We start from the raw sequence: 20,741 nt of genomic DNA on the forward strand, positions 1-20,741 counted from the left end.
GGACATTCCACATTACCTGACTTCAAATTATACTGCAAGGATAGAGTAACTAAAACAGCATGGTACTGACATAAAAGTAGACACATAGATCAATGGAACAGAATAGAATATGCAGAAATAAAATTATAAACCTACAACCAACTGATCTTTGACAAAGCAGACAAAAACATACACTGGGAAAGGGACACACTATTCAATAAATGGTGCTGGAAAAATTGGATAGCCATGTGTAGAAGAATGAAATTGGATACCTATTTCTCACCATATACAAAAATTAACTCAAGATGCATTACAATGATGGATATACTAAAAGCCCTGATGTCACCACTATACAATATATACATGTAATAGAATTAAATTTGTATTACCCAAATCTATTAAAAATTTTTAAAAGATGGGTTAAAGACTTAAATGTAAGGCCTAAAACCATAAAAATTCTAGAAGAGAACCTAGGAAAAACTCTTCCGGACATTGGCCAAGGCAAAGAATTTATGAATAAGGACCCCAAAAGCAAATACAATAAAAACAAATATAAACAAATGGGACTTAACTAAACTAAAAAGCTTCTGTACAGCAAAAGAAATAATCCAAAGAATGAAAAGACAACCTATAGAATGGGAGAAAATATTCAAAAACTATCTGACAAAGGACTAATATCCAGAATCTACAAGGAACTCAAACAACTCAGTACGGAAAAAAAAAAAAAACTAACTAAAAAGTGGGCAAACGACATTAACAGGTATTTTTCAAAAGAAGCTATACAAATGGCCAAAAAATACATGAGGTCAACATCACTAATCGTCAGAGAAATGCAAAATAAAATCGCAATGTTACTCCAATCAGAATGACCATTATTAAAAAGTCAGAAAACAATAGATGTTGGCACAGATGTGGTGAAAAGGGAACTCTTATACACTGTTAGTGGGAATGCAAATTAGTACAACCTCTATGGAGATTTCATAAAAAATTAAAAATGGAGCTACCATTTGATCCTATAGTCCCACTACTGAGTATCTAGCTAAAGGAAAACAAATCATTATATCAAAAAAAGGGCATGCCTCTAATCCTCACTTGGGTGAGGCAAAGACATAAAATGTAACCAAAATGTTTGTACCCTCATAATATCCTGAAATAAAAAGAAAAAAAATACTTGTACTCATATGTTTACTGCAGCACAATTCACAATCGCGAAGATATGGAATCAACCTAAGTGCCCATCATCAGATGAGCAGATAAAGAAAATGTGGTCTATATATACAATGGAGTACTACTCAGCCATAAAAAGAATGAAATAATGTATTTTGCAGCAATTTGGATTGAACTAGAGGACATTATACTAAGTGAAATAACTCAGGAATGGAAAATCAAATACCACATGTTCTCATTTGTAAGTGGAAACTAAGCCATAGCTACACATTATCATACAGAGTGGTACAACAAACATTGCAGACTCAAAATGGAGGGAGGGAGAAGGATGAAAAATTATCCACTGGGTAAAGTATACACTATTCCCACAATGGGTACACTAAAAGCCCAAACTTCACCACTGTACAATATATATATGTAATGAAACTCAACTTGTACTCCCTTAATCGATTGAAATAAAAAAAAAAAACCTTTGAGTTAAGTTATAGATCTATTAAATAAATAAATAGGAGGCTGGGCTTTTTATCCAGAGTGATGTGATGTAAAATTTGGACAGCATGCATGGAAAAGCAAATGCCCTTTCTTAAGTGAATACTGATGTGAGTTGATGTTTCCAGGTTAGAATGACCCAATAATTCTTGTAAGAGATATGCTTTCTATCGGGTTACTTATGGACACCTCTGAACATTTTACTAGGCTGCAAGCTCACAGAAGGCCACCAGAGATTCTTATTCATGTCCTCATCCAGCTTCCCAGAGGGCACAGCACAGTGTCTTATGCTTAGAAGGCATTAGTGAATAGCTGTGCAATAAATAAACTAAAACAGAATTGCCCTATGACAAGCTAGCTTTGTTTCACTTCAGAATGTTTGTTTAGATGAAAATTTAGAAAGTAAACTTTATTTAGTTTAGGCAAATAATCTGTATCATGAACCAACTGATATCACATACAACAATAGCGATTAGAAATGCTTTATTAACAGAAATAGGAAAGTCAGAAATAGAGATTTGGAGTGTGGACTGAGCTTTATATGTTAAGAAGCTATTAGAACATTTAATGATTGCATAAAACCTTAAGTGTATGAGGGAGGCCTTATTTGTTCCATTTGCAGGCAAGGAAACTGACTCAGAGGGCTTATGTGAACCTCTCCAGGAAGTACGATGATTAAATGGCCAAACTGGAACTTGGGCTCAGATTTTGACTCTAGGTCTATTGTTCTTTCCACTACCCACAGCTGCTTTCTATTATAGACTCAGACTTAACAGAAAGCAGCCTTCTTCCATTCCTACTACCTTTCTGTGCTAATAAGAAACAAACCAACAAACAAAAATTGAAAGAGTAAATAAAGCCTTCCTTCCATTTTTTATGTTCCCAGAATTCTAAAGGCTTAAGCTACTTCCATTCATTGACATTAAATTCTGATTCTTCCCTTAAACACATTTTTTGCAAGGATTTGGAAAAAAAAAGCATTCTCTAGGGTGGGCTGTATTATTCCGGCAGCCTGAAAGAGAACAAAAAGCTATAGTACTCTCCATGGAATGAACACCTTTGGCAATTTCTCACACACATAGCAATCTCATACATACACTGGAAAACAATGCTTAGCAATCTGCTTAGTAAGGTCAAGCTTCCTCAGCAAACAATGAAATATAAACATCTCCTACTGCAGTTTCCTATGGCTGGTGGAATTAAATTAGATGGTTGTCTGCTTATTATATGAATCTTCTACCAACTCAGCTGTAGCCAGCAGAAATATTGATCCAACATGGAACAAGAAGGCTAATATCTTTGAAGTATTACTTGGCCCTTGGTTATTTCCTCTAAAAGTATATATTTTTAATAATTTATTTCTAATCTTAAATTTCTAACTAGGGTCTATGAGTTAAAGATTTTAAGAAATGAAACCTTTGCATCATGCTTTGCTATTTTACTATCATTCTATTAAAGATTGGAGAAGCAGAAAAGTTAAATGTTTACTGTGTTAATATGTGCCTGGCTCTATTTGCCTCGTGTCTTTTGGAAATTGCTGCCGGCTCCACACTCCCTGCTCCCAGGACACACTTATCTGTTTACTAGCTGTCAAAGTAAATTTATAGTACTGAGTGACACCATTAGAAAGCTTGGGACAGACCTTACTGAGCACACACAGATACACTTGCATACCCATTAAGTTGAAATTTTGCCAAGAACCTATTAACCAATCCTAATGAACTGCTGTTTTCCATTTAAAACACCATTAATTTCCTATGGTTTGTTGCTCAGGGCATAAGCAGCAAAGACATCATCAAGTGGTTAGAAAAGGCGTTGCCTTGCTGGAAGCCTGTATATGTCTTTGGACAATTTGAACTTGGTATTAATATATGTCTCTTTCCACCTCTCTAAGCAATCATGCATTCCAAATATTTAGGGTCACCTCCCAGAATACAGAAGTATTTTAATATATCCCATTGCTTAAAGATGCTGGATAATTTATTTTTGCTCTGCCTGCATGGGATTATTTTGTTTCTAAAGATTATTATTTAATATAATTCTGACCATATAGAATTTATGACTCTTAGTCTATAGCTATGCACTAATAGATTAACAAAGAGCTGCCCACACCACCCCCAGCCCCAGTCCCACCCAGAGTTTTTGAAGTTTTCCCTAAAGTAGTTTTAACTATTTCATACACTATCATACTTTTAAATAGCAAAGTCCCTTGTAATAACAAGGGTCTGAGTCTATTGATAGTGGAATGACAAGTCAGCAGAAAAATGGTTCCAATTTTGTAAGATTTCCTTGTATTTGAACATGTGAGATGATAAAATATTAAAATGTCAAGAATATTTTTTTTTGTTTCAAATAATGCATTTTCTGCCATCAAATGCCAGGGAATAGGATTTTGAGTTATAGTAGCTCAATGTCATTTCTTTCTTGTAAAGAACATGTAAAGTGAAGACTTAAGTGAGCCAACGTATCCCCCAATTCAGCAGACAACAAAAACATATACAAGCAACTCAATAAATACTAAATACATATCCCAACAATAGGAACCCTTTGGTGGTAGGAAGCATTTAAAATAACAGCACTGTTTCAAGAAGTTCATTTTTTAAAATACTATTTCATCTTCCTTCCCAGGTTGTTAAAATTTTATCTTTGTTTCTTGTAGCTCTTTAAGCACAACCTGTCCAAAAGTTAAGACTAGACAGTAAATTTGAAGTACTAACCAGGTAGAAGGTGAAACAAAAGGCACAGCAAAAAGGAGCAAAGTATTGTGCAAGTACAGCCCAACGTGAGCCAGAACAAAGCCATGGTCTTTGCAAATGCCCTGCCAGTGCCCAGCACTATGTTAGGCACATATTAGGAACTTAATTAAGCATTTGGTGGTTGACTGATTGAATAATAAAAGACTTATGAATAGTAAAGAGCTTTGTAAACTGGAACAATTAAAATCAGGGGGAAAGGGCAAAACCAATTGTGTGAAAGTGGCAGATGGTCGATAAAGCTGTGGAGTCCTGAAGACTGTAAACTTGCAGAAGCACCACATTTTAGAGGAACACTGTCAGCAGTCACATTTCAGAGGACTGAGGCTTAGTGGAAGAGAAAGACGCTGCACAGACAATTACCTTCTCGGGAACTCAAAGGCTGTCAAATAGACAGGCCAACTTAATTAAGAAACTTGTTTTAGACCCACAAAGTGTATCCTAGTCATTCAACTACAGAGTCAAGAGTGTGAGCAGGAGCAGCCCTTGCACAGATTCCTCCAGGAATAACTGTGCTGTATTCCGAATTATTTAGAGAAGACAGGTGAGGTCCCCTTTCAGCATGCCATGAGATGGGCCCTTCTCGGCTGACGAACTCATGGTTCTACCAACACTGAGGAACAAGTAGCACCTTGGACAGAAACACCGGAGCAGGCTTCTCCAGGAAGGGTCAAACCGTCAGCCCTCTGAGACAAGCCATTCCCCCCTTCTCCCTCTCAGTGTCCCTTTTCTGTTTCCTTCAGGTGAGATTTCTCATGCTTTCACCGCCATTTGATTTTATCAATCTCTAGGGAAATGGCTCTTGACCATTCACAAGATGGGAGGGTGTCCGAGAGGTTTACTGGCTTTACCCAGGGACATCCTATTCACTAATTCCCTGCTGACTACACCTCAGCAGAAAGGAGAAATGCTGAAAGAGGAACAACAAAGGATTGTGAGAGTCGGTGGTTCAGACACGGTTACACTAAGGAGGAGAGGAACTAGGTGGGTTCTTACAACCTTTAGCAGCCACACAAAACTATAATGGGTTTTAGTTAATTTAGGGTAGAAAAATCTGATTCTGAAAGTCATCCTGTGTGGATTTTGTTATTTATTAAATTTTACTTATTAATTTCATTTTACTTATTTATTTTTTTTAAGTTCATTGAAAGGCAACATAAAGAGCAGACAAATTACTTCTCTAATCCTCAGTCTCTTCATACATAACATGATACCAATATTTTCCTCTCCAGGTTGTGGTGAAGACTGGAAACGAGGCACACAAAACGCTTGGTATAAGCAGTCAATAAATGGTAGCAATTGTTTACTATGTGGGAGAAAAAATACCAACCTTATTTCAGAAGAACTAATGGAGAAGGTCATGTTTTACAGCTATATCGGGACAGGGAGGGGCATTATCCGTGAGGCTCAGGAAAGGGCTGGCCCAGTTCTTCTGATCTCTTCCTCTCCAGGGCCAGCTGTGGTTGCCTCTGTATTAGGAACCCATTTTTCGTTATGGTGACCAAATAAACACTCTTTCCTTAACTACAGTATCTAATATTTCTTACATCCATCTCCTCTCTTTATTGTCAATGCTTATTTTAGCTCAAAACTTATTTCAGAATAAATTTTACCAACTTATTTTAGAATAAATTTTACCAACTTATTTTAGGGTCTTAATATCTTTATCCTGGATTTTATGATCTCAGATCATTTTTGTGACTCCAGTCATCCATTCTGTATATTATTACTAGATTGATTTTCCTTAGTAATTGTTGGATTTCTATCACTCTCTCTGCTTGAAAAACCTCCAATATCTCTCTAATACCCATGAACTAAAACCCAAACTCCCCAGCCAGTAATTCAAGAACATCCATGAGGTGGACCTAATTTAAGTTTCCTGCCTTATCTCTACGGCTATCAGTTAAACAGCTTGTTTTTCCCTCAATACAACCACATTCTTTCCTTTCTTGTCTTTTTCCCCAGGTGAAATGTTTGTCCTCCCATCTCTGCATATCTAATTTTCATCTCAAATGCCCTTTTCCCTTGAAGCCTGCCTTTGTTTCCTTCTGTGAATGCTCCATCCTCTGAATTTATATACCATTTCCTTACCCCTCTCTGACTCAACCTGAGCAACTGGAGAGGCAGGAACTATGTCTTTTTTGTTTCTGTAACAACAAAATCTTTTGGATGCAAATCTATATGAAAGAAAGCAATTAAATAGACAAGGGAACAAGGATACATTTCCCTGATTAATAATATAAAATGATACTGCAGAAAGTCACATCTAACCAGTCATAGTGGACATTTCTCTTTTTCTAAAATTTGTTTCTTATTGGCTGTTCAGCATCTGAACTCCTTTCCTACGTTTGGACAATTCCCCACATATCAAGAAGGAAGAATCTACCTCCCGCTGTAAAATGTATAGGAGGCTCGCTTTGCCAGACTCTCTGGTAACTGGAGCATGGGCTCCTGCCCAAGGCCTGGCCAAATAGCTGAAGCCACTCACGACTTTGAATGTGGAGCCAGGGCACAAAGAAGCAGGGAGAGAGGAGAATCCATTCTGTGGCCCTGATGGCAGCAGCGACACAGAGCCTCCAGGTGCAGCACCAGCATCCATGGCAGCGGGACAAGCTGCAGCGTCCATCCCTTAGCGGTGCTGTAGCGGCGCCTCACCAGATGGGTGCTCATGATGTTGGCTGTGCTTCTGGGAGCCCAGCTCCACTTCGTTCTGCCTCTTTTCCGGGGCTCGTTCTCCAGCATTCCCAGCAGCTCTGTCAGCTACACAGATTCCATCCAATAAATCCATCTCCTGCTGAAGTCAACCAGGGTCAGATCCTGCTGCTCATCTCCTCTCACCTTGACGGATGCACCAGGCTTGCAAAGTTGTCCAGGGGGACCCTTCCACACCACAGCAAGATTCTCTCAGCTCGGTTTGCATCCTCATCCTTTCTCATCATTAAAAGTTAACAGCCCTACATGCTACCTTCATTAATTTCTAGGCAAACATGTTTTAAAGTCAGATTGCATGTTGATCTCTATAAATAAGCTATCATTTATCTCTTCTAAACAAATCAGTCTAAATTAGAGCTTGCCATCGGGATACCAGTTATGCATTGAAATTCCAAAGCATACCAAAATAGAAAAATGCTTGCTGCAATAATTATCCTCAGGATCAGGCCATTTCTATTTTTGTAGACTTACAAAATACTAGCAACAATTTTATAATTAAATTTTGCACTTCTGATATGCGTCTAAACTCAGAATTTCCCTAGAAAATGTGCCGTTAGTTAATCATGTCTTAAGGAAACCATACTATTTATGAATAATCCAGATATAACAGTAAGACTTAGCAGTTAAGAGCATGGACTCTGCAGCCAGACTGCCTGGGATTAAATCCCAGGCTATAGTGGAATCTTGGACAAGTTACTTAAATCCTTCATGCCTCAGTTTTCTCACTGTCAAAATGAGAATAATGAAAATGTTGTTGTGAGGATTAAATTAGACATTATACATATTATTGATATTATACACATAAAATTATTAAAACAGTACCTAACCCTTAGTAAAAACCATTGAAATGTCTGTTTTTATTATATTCTGCAATTGTACCTACTCAGGAAAACTATTAGAATGCATGACAGTCATGTGTGCCCTTAGTTAAATACAGTTCTCTTTCCTTCTAGCACGTGGTTCTCCCTACCTCCCTTATGGTTGGGTGGGACCATCTTTCTATTTTTGGTCCAATGAACTAGTCACATGAATTAGAGTATTTAATTGGCAGTATGCGATTCTCTGGAGTGCTCTCTTTCCTCTGGTATGGCATGAAGGAATGTGTCATAAGGTGAAGACCTAAGGACTAGAGTAATTAAAATTAGTAGGGTCCCTCTGCTACCATGAGATGGATATGTTATAGAAGCAAGAAATAAACCTCTGTTGTTTTGAGCCACTGGCAGTTTGGGGAGTGTTTGTTACTACAACATAACCTAGTCTGCCCTGATTAATGCAGAAAGCATGGAAATTATCTGGATATTTCAATTAAATAATATTTTCCATTCAAGTGAATGACATCCTAAGAAATACCAGTGGGATAATATTAGTAAAGAATAATTTAAAGAATGCTAGTTAGATTAATGATGCCTGAAAATATCTGCCTTGCCCCAGCCTTTTCTTTGGTGTCTAAAATTTTATTCTGAAGATCCTTTGAGAATCACTCTCAAGTTGTCCCTCTAAATAAGGTATAAAACTCTGGGAGAAATTACACATTAATCATCAAATCTTTACATGTTCAAGTGAATGTGCTTATCCAATCCCTTTCTAGGAAGAATTGGGAAAGTGTAAGAGCCATGTTGAAAGATAAGCTTAGAAGGTCTTCTGATATATAATTCAGAGAAGAATTACGTGTGTAGGAGGGGAAATCAGGGAGGATGTGTAATTATGGAATTATGGGAAGAATTATCTGATATCTAATATCTATCCTCACTTTATATTAAGACAGAACTAGAAAATTATAGCGAGTACTGTAAGTACAGCCTCAGTGACCTGCTCAAGGTGACTTGGTGAGTTCTTACAAAGTTCATGTCTTTAACAAACTTTAACCACTACACCATGCTATTTACTTTGAAAGTTTTAAGGGTCCAAGAACAATTGAAGAGAAAGAGGCAACAAAGCAGCCACATAGAAAGAAGAAACAAGGACCAGAAAGATAGAAAATGAATCCCTTCCAGAGATCCAATCTTGTTTCTATTAATATCAATGGGTTACAGAATGGTCCTAACTAACCTATGGGCTTGATTCCTAGCTTCACTACCTACTAGCTGTTCCAATTAGGGTAATTTACTTAACATCTTTGTACCTTAGGTTTTTTCTTTGTAAAATTATGATAATAGGGATTATTGTGAGAATGAAATAAACCCAGTGCCTCACACACAGTATGCACACAACAAATGTTAACCACTATCATTATATTCAAAATCTCATATTCAACTTTAATGGGGACTTGAGTTGGGCCCAATTCAGAGGAGTACCTTAGTGTTTTGTCAATGAGTTTAGGAAACTGGGATTGTTTTCTGCTCTGTATAAACCACTTTAATGCCTACTTTTGTGTCCTGCACACCCCACAGACATCCTAGTTCCTACATCTCTATGATTTCCAATTGTAAGACACAGTGAAATGCATGTTTTTCCAATTCTTTCATTCTTCTTTTAATCCTTAAAAGTCACTTCCAGTCACAGCCACTTCCTCAGTGTCCAGTCTTCCTTGAAAACACAGCTGTATTCTCTATCGTTCAGCCTCTGAGCCCTGTATTAGGACAAGATTTGGCTGTACCTGAAAGCAAGTTCTAGAAATATAGTGACCTCAGGCAAAAACAAGAAAATTAAAATTAGTTTTCCATTAAGGGCAATCATCCTGCTTACACTCTCCCTATTTGCCCATCTATTATCCTTGTTAGCAACTCAAAGACAGGAACTTTAGCATATTAATCTTTGTATCTTAGAATTTGGTACAGTTTTTGATATACCAGTTGGAACTCAGGAAATATTTGCTAACCCAAATTAAGCTGTAGAGTGCAAAATGTAATCTGATCAGGTGTTGTTTTTGTGAAAGTTGCTAATCCATGTGACTTTGGAAGCTAAATTAGCTTCATCCAATAGGGCACTATTTAGCATAATAAACTAAACCTGACAGGCATTCCCAGTGCAAGCACCAATTTAGAAAGATTTATTGAGAAAAAAAATAAATGACAGATGCCACAGAGTACATATACCACCTGTGTAACTCAGCCATTCCAGTGTCTGATTTTACTTTGGCTTATACTCATAAGAGCATGGAAGAGTAGAGTTGTCAAGAATCTGAGATATTACCTACCCAACACCCTATGTTAAACACACAAAAAAATGGAGGTCCAGGAGCAATAAATAAACAGCAGCTTCAGGCACAAAGCTAGTTTGGGCCAGAGGTAAGACTCTTAATTTTATGGTCTTTCTACAGTATCAAATAGTTTAAAGAACATATACTAAATAGCTGGTCACTAAACACATTATTTTGCATGTTGCATAAGCAGTGGTTCAACCCTGCTTGAATAGCATCTTCTCTGAAGCTTTTAAAGAGAACATACACCTGGGGTTCATCCTTAGGGATTCTGATTGTGGAGCTGGGGCTTGGCAACAGTTGGAGTCACTGTCAATTTCATTAATAACTTATGTAAATACATCAGCAATAACTTCAGTAAAAAAAAAAAATTAAAAAATAACCACTTCTTAAAAGAACACCCAGAATTTTTTGTGTTTGGAGAGAAACACAGGAATCATCATCAACCAAAAACTACTTCAGTGTGTCCCACTATACACCTGTACTGAATGAATGCATGCGACATTCTCTATTATCCAACTTACACTATAGCGGGTGGCTCTTGTTAGAGGAATATATTCTAACAAAGCAAGAAGCAGCTCCAGGGTCAGTAGATCTGGATCCTGACTGTCATGAACTAGCTTCATGTTAAGATTATGTCTAAAAGAAAGAGTAGAAAGTGACTTTTCTTGAGCAAATGAGGGACATCATGTCTATTGTCTATTTGATGATCCATTCAAAGAATATTTGTATGCATCTACTGTGCTAGGCACTAAGGATACAACTGTGAAAATAGACAAAGTCATGACCCTCACAAAGCTCTCTAATACAAAGGGATCTATAGGAATTATCAGGTAAGAAATTTTGGGCAAAGTCGTTTCTATGGTCTGAATGTATCTCCCAAAATCCATGTGTTGGAAACTTTTAATCTCCAATGCAACAGTGTTGGGGGATAAGGCCTTTGGGGAGGTGTTTAGGTCATGACTGGATTAATGCAATTATAAAAGGGCTCAATGAAGGGAGTTTGGGCCCTTTCTTCCCTCCTATTCCTTTCACCATATAAGCACACAGCATTCCTCCCCTCCAGAGGATGCAGCAACAACGTGCCACCTTAGAAGTGGAGACCAAGCTCTCACCAGATATCGAACCTGCTGGTGCCTTGATCTTGGACTCTCAACCTCCAGAACTGTGAGAAATAAATTTCTATTGCTTATAAATTACTCAGTCTGTACTATTTCGTTATAGCAACACAAATGAACTAAAACAGTCACTTACAAAGAATTTTGCTGATCCTAAAACAGTATGATGTGGAGAGGAATGTATGTGTTTCCCCACTGATAACTGTTAGTGGCTAGAAATGGTGAGAAATGAGAGACACCACTTCAGGGAGGGCTGTCATTGTTATCCCAAGAAGCTCAGACTTTATCCTATAGGCCAAGTTCTCAGATTTTAATATGAAGTCCTGAGTTTTGCGGCAAATATGTGGATACCATCCCTGGAGAATCTGATTCAATAGGTTGGAATGGAGCCCCTTGGCTTTGCCTTTTTAACCAGCACATCAGAAAATCTCACACAATTGGCAAGAAACTCTGCTATAGATAAGCAAGATAGTCTCAAGGGTAGCCACACATTTTAGAAAGATCACTGGCCTTGAGCTCAGGCCTCTAGGCTCCAGCCAGACTCAGTTCCCATTCTGCTATTCCCCAGCACCTCTTGTAACTTTGCCCAAGCACACAATTCTGTTAAAACATCCAAGGCTCATACCAACGACAAAATCAACAGCAGCAGCAGCAGCAGCAGCAGCAGCAAAGAAATCAGATGAATCCTTCCCAGTGATTAAGAAGTAGTTGTGTCTACGCTATGCAGATAAGTGAGGAGAAGGTTGGGACATAATTGGAGGATTCCATGGGAAAAAAATCCAAGTCATTTTTTTTATTGAATTGGAAAATCTCTCCACTCAAAAGAGCCAATCCAACAACCTGAGGTAAACACTGGCTTAAACAAACACTGCGTCAACATATTAGCAAGGAAGGAACAAAGCAAATACTTAGTCAATAAAGCCATTAAAAATTCTGGTCACTTCTATAAAGCCTCTGTAGTTCCCCCCACTCAAACTATCATGATTACTATGCAGACCAGTGAACTGTGTTTCTAAACATTAAAAAGCCAGCAGCTTACTGTGGCATACTGTGTGTGGGGTTGATTGTGTTACACTATTTGGAAATGTGAGGTATGAAATAATAATTTCAATATTGTTTAAAAATTAATTAGATCTTTTCAGAATTGTTTTAGAATGTCAAGGTTTAATTAACTTATTTATTTAATAGACGCTTAATGTGACCTTCTTTGCAGAAAGCCTGTGGATTTTTCAGCATTTAATAGTCTAGTGGGGAGCAGGAGGAGTGGATTTTTGTTTTTTTATTGGAGAGCTGAAATACACTTATTGTCTTTTTATCACTTTAATAGTTCTTTGTGTTGTAGGTAAAGCATTATTAATTCATGTCCAATGAGAAATAAATAAGATTTTTGACGATGTAGCAAAAACTAAGCAATAAAAAGGGCCATCTGAAGAGAAGGAGAGGAAGAGGTCAGTCCTTTAGATGTAATTCAAGTAAGTGCTCAAAAGTATAGCTTGTTTATTTCCTAATAGTCAGAAAAGAATGTCTCTGTTTCAAATTTCATTTCTTTGCTGAGTGGGAGAGGCAGATACTATTTTACAATGTAGAAATTTTAGAGCATTCTTCACTTCATTTTATTCTTGCTTATGTGTAGACCATCCCCACTTCTGATGTGAGAATATCAAGCCAGTTCTTGTCAATAATAAAAATAGGATTCCCTCTAGACTCTTCCCCCTTCATTTTTGTGAGCAATTTGCATTAAATCAAGGTTAAGTTTTCTTGTCCACTTTGATCTCTCCTCAATTGCTCTAAATGCTCTGAGAAATCCATTTCCCATGCTGCCTGGTGAACCTTCCTAAAATGAATCTTTATTAAACAATGCTTTTGCAGCCAAAGCAGTTTCAATACAAATTGAAGAGAAGTGAGAATATTCTTCATGATAAACCCAGCTTCTTTTATCCCGCGATGAGACTGCCTCAGCTAGCCTCTTGCAAACATTTTCTGCAAACAGTAGCACCTGCATTACAAAGTAAACAAAGGATCTCCTCTGTGAGACTAATATATGCTCCAAACACACAGGTAGTTCCTTAAGCTCTCAGAAATGTTTAAATATTATGTATATCATTACACATTCAGAAGCTGACAGTGCTATTATTTTACATGATCGCCAATTGATTCCAATAGGAGTCACTTCCAAAGAATGGCCATTATGATGTACATAGCGAGGAAATTACTGTTTGAGAGACACTTTTTCTGTGTGACTACACTACTGGAAATTATACCCAGCTCCATTTTGTAACATTGTCTTAAATGACTAGGTGAAGTCTTAGAACTACAGTCCAACATACATTTCAAATTGTGTCTAGAGAGCTTTGTTCATCTGAAAAAATATGAAGATCCACCCCAAAGAAAAATACTATTATTGTGCCATTTCACAATCATCACAGATAATAACAAGCCATAAAGAAAGCCACTTGTTAGTGTGGATTAAAACTGAGAGCTCTCAACATACAGCACAGATCAACCCTATCCTTTCCCTACCCACCTGAACGCCTCAGGTCAAAGTAAACTGTCTCCACCTGTGCTTAAAGTTCATCCTTTCCTACCTCTTGGGAACTTTCCTGTATACTTTCTTTCTCAGTTTTCAGCCTCTCAGCACTGCCTTTTTTCCCTCCGGTAGAGGTTCATTCTTCCCATCAAAAAATAACTTTTTTTTGACCCCGATTTCCACTTTGTATAACTATCCCCTCCTTCCCCTTCCCCTCATTTCACAAATGAGAAGCAAATGCTCAATAAATATTTATAGATTAAATGGGTGAAAAGAAATCTATTTCCCTATTGCTTCATCTCACCTTTACTCCTCATTCCACTGCAATCTAAAGAAACCACTGAGCCCACTCCTCTACTAACACAGGTCTCCAGAGGTGGCCAATCACTTTCTAATTTAAAAAATCCATGAGCTTTCCTTACCCTTCATTCTACTTGACCTCCACACAGCATCTGACCTTGCTAACCAGCCCTCATTATTGATACTCCCTGTTTCTTAAGTTTTCTTACAATATCTTTTCATCTTACTTATATCACCAGTTCTCCCAAAACTCACTGAGTTACTCTCTACTATTCCAACAGGAGAGCTCATCCACTGACACAATTTCAACTACCTTCTCTGTCAGCATCTTTCACATTTATAATTCTAGTTCTCATTTTTCTTCTACCACTCAGACCCTCTTTTCTAAATTTGTTTTGTACCTCTCCTGATAAAAATCAGGTTGAAACCTCAAACTGAACAGACCCAAACCAGAACTCAGTCTGCCCTCCCTCCCATCCCTAAGCCCACCCTTCTTCTGTGTTCCCACCTTGGTGAAGAGCAGTACCATCCTCCTGGTTATACAGGTAGAAATTTGAAAGTGATTTTTGAGGAATCTCTTATCTCCCTTACCTACAATTTCCACTCATCTTCAAGTCCTGTTGATACTTTTCTGAAACATCTCTTGATTCTGCCCAATACTTTCCTATTTTCCTAGCTTAAATTTTTATAATATCTCAATGAGACTATTACAGAAGCCTACTAACTACTCTCTCCAATTTCTTCCCTCTCCAATCCATTTTTTTATATTAATAGGCTAAGTTCTCTGAGAGTAGGAATGTCTTGGTCATCTTTGCATTACTCTGCAACAAGTAGTCAATATGTGCTTGTGGAAACAAACTCCCATGGCCAGCAATAACCTTCCTACAATGTAAATGTCATCCTATGAATTCACTGCCCCCAAATCTTCAATGAGTCCTGCTACAGAATAAAGGAAAAACTTTGTAATGTGACATTTAGAGTCTGCTGTGGCCCGGTCCTAACCTACTGTTTTGCCCAATTGCCCACCTCCTTCCTCCCACCCACCTTCCTCTCCAGCCATACATCCTATTTATTCTTTCTGCTGATTCCTAGAACACACTCTGTATTACCTACATCTGTGGTTTGGAATGCCTGTTTTCTATCTCTGTCTATTGAAATCCTACTCAACTTTTAAGGTTAAACTAAAATTCCACCTGATGGCTTACAGAATAAGGATATAAAAGAAAGGGCATAAAGGATATAAGGATATAAAAGAAAATATTTGTGTATGTTTGTGTTTTAAGTAAGTGTTATTAACAAACGGTCAAAAAGTTAAAAAAATTAAGTTTAAAAGTAGAAAAGTTACAGTACTCTAAGGTTAATTATTGAAGAAAAAATTTTTAAATAAATTTAGTGTAGCCTAAATATACAGTGTTTATAATGTCTACAGCAGTGTACAGGAATGTCCTAGGCCTTCACATTCAATCCTCACTCACTGGCTCACCCAGAGCAACTTCCAGTCCTGAAAGCTGGACTGATAAATGCTCTACAGGTGTGCCATTTTTTATCTTTGATATTGCATTGTTACTATACCTTTTCTATGTTTACATGTGTTATACTTACCATTATATTACAACTGCCTACATATTCAATACAGTAACATAGAACATGTTGTACATGTTTGTATGTAGCCTAGGCATGTAGTAGGCTATACCATCTAGTTTTGTGTAAGTACACTCTATGATATTCACACAATGACAAAATTGACTAAGGATGAATTTCTCAGAACGTATCCCTGTTGTTAAGTGACACATGATTGTATTTGTGTGCCTCTTAATTTCTGGTACTACTTAAGGAATTTATTTAAATTAGCTATATTGCTTTTTTATTTTATAAATGTAATTTGAGGTAATATCAAACCCTAAACCTGGTTGCTTTATGAATGGATCATTTCAACTCTCGAGTGTTAGTCTTGTGTGTCTACTATATGCTTGAAACTTGCTAGGGCCTAAAGATACAATGGAAGAGTATCTGGATGATTGGTTTCTCCTGTAGATTCAACTTTGTTTCCTAATACAGATTCAAAAGAAGCAAAGGTTCTGTTTCTTATGAACCAATGTCAAATTCAAATATCCACTACAGTAAAAAGGTTTTGGAGCTTGCATGCATCTGTGTGAGTTATTTGATTTGGATTGGGTAAGAACTGGAAGCACAAATGATTCAGGTTCTTTAAGGAGAAATAAAGCTTTAAGTAATCAGTGATAAAAAAAAGAGTATTATAATTGTGACATCTATAGAAGTTGTGAAACCTAAAATAACTCATGTATAGTACAGAAGGCAGCCACATTTACTCTATCACTTAAATTCGTCATGTTAATTTTGAAATTTGCTGCCACTCCCTTTGAATTAATTAAACTGTGAGTTTTTTATACAAATAATTAGCTGTGATGGATTCCTTATTGTAAAGTTGGATAAGTTTATATCTTAAAAACCAATTTACTATTTTACCATGATAAGTCGGTATTTTATAATCAGAAAATAAAATAGAAATTTGTTAAACAGTATTGTGTTTAAATATAATTTTTTAAACTGTTGTGTGGCTTAATTTACGGTTTTTGAATTCCTTTAAGATTATGGTGCAGAAGAAAAACCAATGTGGAAAATCCACTTTTTTCTTCTTGTATAAAAAAAATAACAGGTAACATAAAGCGTGCTGTAGTTAAGATAAGGCAATTCTTATCTGTGATTATAATTTCTCATTTAATATTTCTGAATTTAAAAGGGAAAATTTTTTGAGATTGGGTCCAAGTCAGGTTTTGGCAGTTTTGTGCACATATGTGCGTGTGTGTGTGTGTGCGTGTGTGTGTGTGTTTGTGTGGTGTTGGTGGTAGTGGTGGGAGGACTGGAGAGAAAATACAAAGACATAGGTTTTAAAGGTCTCCTTGAAAGAATACTGAGTAACATTGCTGATTATTTTATTATATTTTATTAAGTAAGCAGTGTAGAATCCAGTTATTCCAATGTTGAGTTTGAGCCTTCAGTTCTTGTAAACATATAAAAGGAAATCATTTGTCTGTGAGTTTGCTCCAGTGGGAATAAACCACCTTTACCTGACATAAAGGAGTGAAGTAGGTTTCTTTCTCCACAGCTCCCATACCCCAGCTTCAGGGGGATTTGAGGGCCACCACCAGGGGACAAGCTAAACGCAGATGGGTCATCTCTAGCTGTAGCCTATCTTACTTATACACAGGCCCCCTTGACATGAGAATATAGGTGTTGTAGTTACATGCTGATATCAAGATAAGCACAGACTAAGGAGTAGAATTCTGAGAATATATTTTTTCAGGTTTTCCTGGCAAGTAAACACCCTTTGCTGTGTAGGAAGAAGTGAGGTCATTGCATGGGATGTGGAGAGCAGCCACCTTCCACATCTTTCTGGTGTACCAGAAACTGGAATTAGAGGCCTCAGAATGGACAATCTTAGAAAAGGAGGCTCCTTTTCTTTCCAAGGGCCAAAAGTGATGCTGATGTAAAAAGACGAGTGCTTCAAAAACTGAGATTTCTTGACAGGAATCTTAATTTCCATGTTAAAAACCACAAGTAAATCATTTATTTTACATAAATATTTTAATTATATATATTAAAATATTTCAGTTAATCAACATGTATTTCAGTTAACTGAAACTCTAGTACCTTGCACTAACAGTGCTTTTTAGGATAGAGGTAGCATAGGTGAACAGAATACATTTAAGAATTTGGACAAGATGTGGCAGAGAAGATAGAACTAAAATTATTAAACTTGGCTCTTGTAAAATAAAGTGAAAGCAGAGTTACCAAGTCACTCTAGTAATCCTTTTATTGAATGATTTCTATTGTGAGGCACTGGCCTAAGTATAGCAGGGAATTCAAAATGTCCTTACGGAGCTTGTTTGAGGCTGGGTAAGGAAACACACGTGTCCATGCCTAACTGTAATGCAATTGTAGTATGGTGTGGACTATATGGAAGTACAAAGTGCCAGGGTACACAGAGAAGGAAGCAATTACTCTTTATAGGATCATCAATGTCAATGTCTTCCACCTCCACATCTTGTCTCACTGCAAGGTCTTTAGGGGCAATAACAAGCATGGAGCTGTCATCTCCTATGATAACAATGCCTTCTTCTATTATAGAATACCTCCTGAAGGACCTACCTGAGGCTGTTTGACAGTTAGCTTTTTTTAATAAGTAGAAAGAGTAAATTATAAAATAATGATTAAAAGTATAGTATAGTAAATAAATAAACCAGTAACATAGTCATTTATTATCATTATCAAGTATTGTGTACCATATATAACTGTATGTGCTATACTTTCATATGACTGGCAGTGTAATAGGTCTGTTTATACCAGCATCACCATAAACATGTGAGTAATGTATTGTTCCACTGCATTATGATGGCTACATCACTACGTACAGAAATTTTTCAGCTCCACTATGATCTTATGGAATCCTATGAATATGTGGTCCATCGTTGACTGAAACATCATCATCTAGCACATGACTGTGTGTATAATTCCTCACCTTTCATAAAAAAATGAGCCAATGACATAATCTAATCTCAAAATTTGTCTCCATCCTGACTTAGAGGATTTACAGGACAAACAAAATTTCTCCTAAATTCTGATGTCTGTATTTAGTCTTTAATAGTATTTACTAAAAGAACTCATCTTTGTGGGAATTTTAGAATTTTATCCAGGGTGGTTTCAGTTATTATCAATGAAGCAGTAGGGTCCAAAGTGTAGAAGGGCTTACAGGGCATCATAGCAGAGATAAAGCAGGATGGCACAAAAACACCAGAACAATTAGCACCACCTCCAACACCAGCTGTTATTGATAGGTGAGCAATGGTTTTGTATGTTTCTGAAAATTTACTAGAACCAGCAAGAAAGCAATAATTTTTCTCTGACCCCTTTACTTTTGAGTAGAGATTATCAAAAGGGTATCATTTTCCTTGTTGAAAGATTGTGTTAGCTCAGTGGAGAGATAAATTGTGTGTGAGTGTAGTAGGTTTTCAATAATGCACATTTTTTTTTATTTATTTGTAGCATTATATTTGTTCCTTTGGATTCCTGAGCTGTGTTGCAGTGATCTTGAGTAGGATTACCCCTCAGAGTGGGCCACTGTTGAAGACCTACTTAGCCATCTTCTTATTCACTCTAATACAAAAGAAGCATCTCAGAAAATCAAGCAATTCAAAGCCCAGCTATTTAACAGGTTATGTTAAGGAGTGTTAAAGTTGTTATTCAAGAGATAGAGATAAATCATGCTAAGAGATGGAGAGAGATGAAGACTAGTCATTGGATTCATAAATCTGGAAGTTACTAATGACCTTGACAAGTATAGTTTTATAAAGAAAAATGATGGGGAAGATAGCCTGATTGAAGTGGCTTTAAGACAGAATGATGGCTTCCACAGAATGGTTAACCAGATTTTCTAAATGGGCCCTTCTGCTATAAACTAAGTAGACCATGAATAAAATATACTTTTTTAAAGAACTACTGGGTTTGCAGGAACTAAGACAAATATCCAAGAATCTCCACCACCTCTACCACAACACAAAACAAAACAAACCCAAGAGCTGAAAGCTAAGGAGGGAGCACTGTGCAGACAAAATGAGAAGAGGGAGTCAGGTATGTTTAAGACAAACAGATGCTGATATCATCACTAAGACTAAGCCTTGGGCCAGTCCACATACTTCAAAGAGACTACAGTGGTCCCAGGTTGATAGAACCACAGGATGTGAGCAAAAGCAAATGCCAATTCTTTCTGAAGAAAAGCATCCCCAATTTAGGCCCACAACACTCTTACAAATTAAGGTCAAACAAATATGAACTTACAATTTAAAAATTCAACAAACACACCATGAGCAAGAGCTAACCAAAACAAAACAATAAGCAATAGATTTAAATCTTTTCAAAGACTTCCGGATATTAAAATTAACAGTCAAAAATAGGAGAAAGAATATTTTTGAAAAAACCTAAAGAAATAATAGATGAAAGCACAAAATAAGCAAGCAGTATGCTATGGTTTGAATGTGTCCCCCAAATTTCATGTGTTGGAAACATCAGTGTGGGGAGGTGGGGCCTAACAGGAGGTGTTTGGGTCATGAGGGCGCAGCCCTCATGATTAGGTTAATGAGGGTATCTCAGGAATAGGTTCATCATCACAGAGTGGATTCCTTATAAAAGAATGAGTTCAGCCCCCTCTTGCTCTCTCTCTTACACCTTCTCTTTGCCCTTCCACCATGGGATGACACAGTAAGAAGGTCCTTGCCAGATGCCAGCCCCTTGATCTTAGATTTCCTAGCCTCTAGAACCATGAGCCGATAAATTTCTGCTCTTTATAAATTACTCGGTTTTCAAAGACCACTGAGATAGGAATAATGAAAAAATAATAATAAAAAACCCAAAATTACTCAGTCTGTGGTATTACATTATAGCAGAACAAAACACACCTAGACACAGTAAAAGGCCATAAAAATGACCAAGCAGATTTGAAAAATAACTAATAAATTAAAAATATTATTGTTGATATTAAA

The sequence above is a fragment of the Eulemur rufifrons genome, chromosome 8, assembly GCF_041146395.1.
Source record: "Eulemur rufifrons isolate Redbay chromosome 8, OSU_ERuf_1, whole genome shotgun sequence".
Classification (NCBI taxonomy): domain Eukaryota; kingdom Metazoa; phylum Chordata; class Mammalia; order Primates; family Lemuridae; genus Eulemur; species Eulemur rufifrons.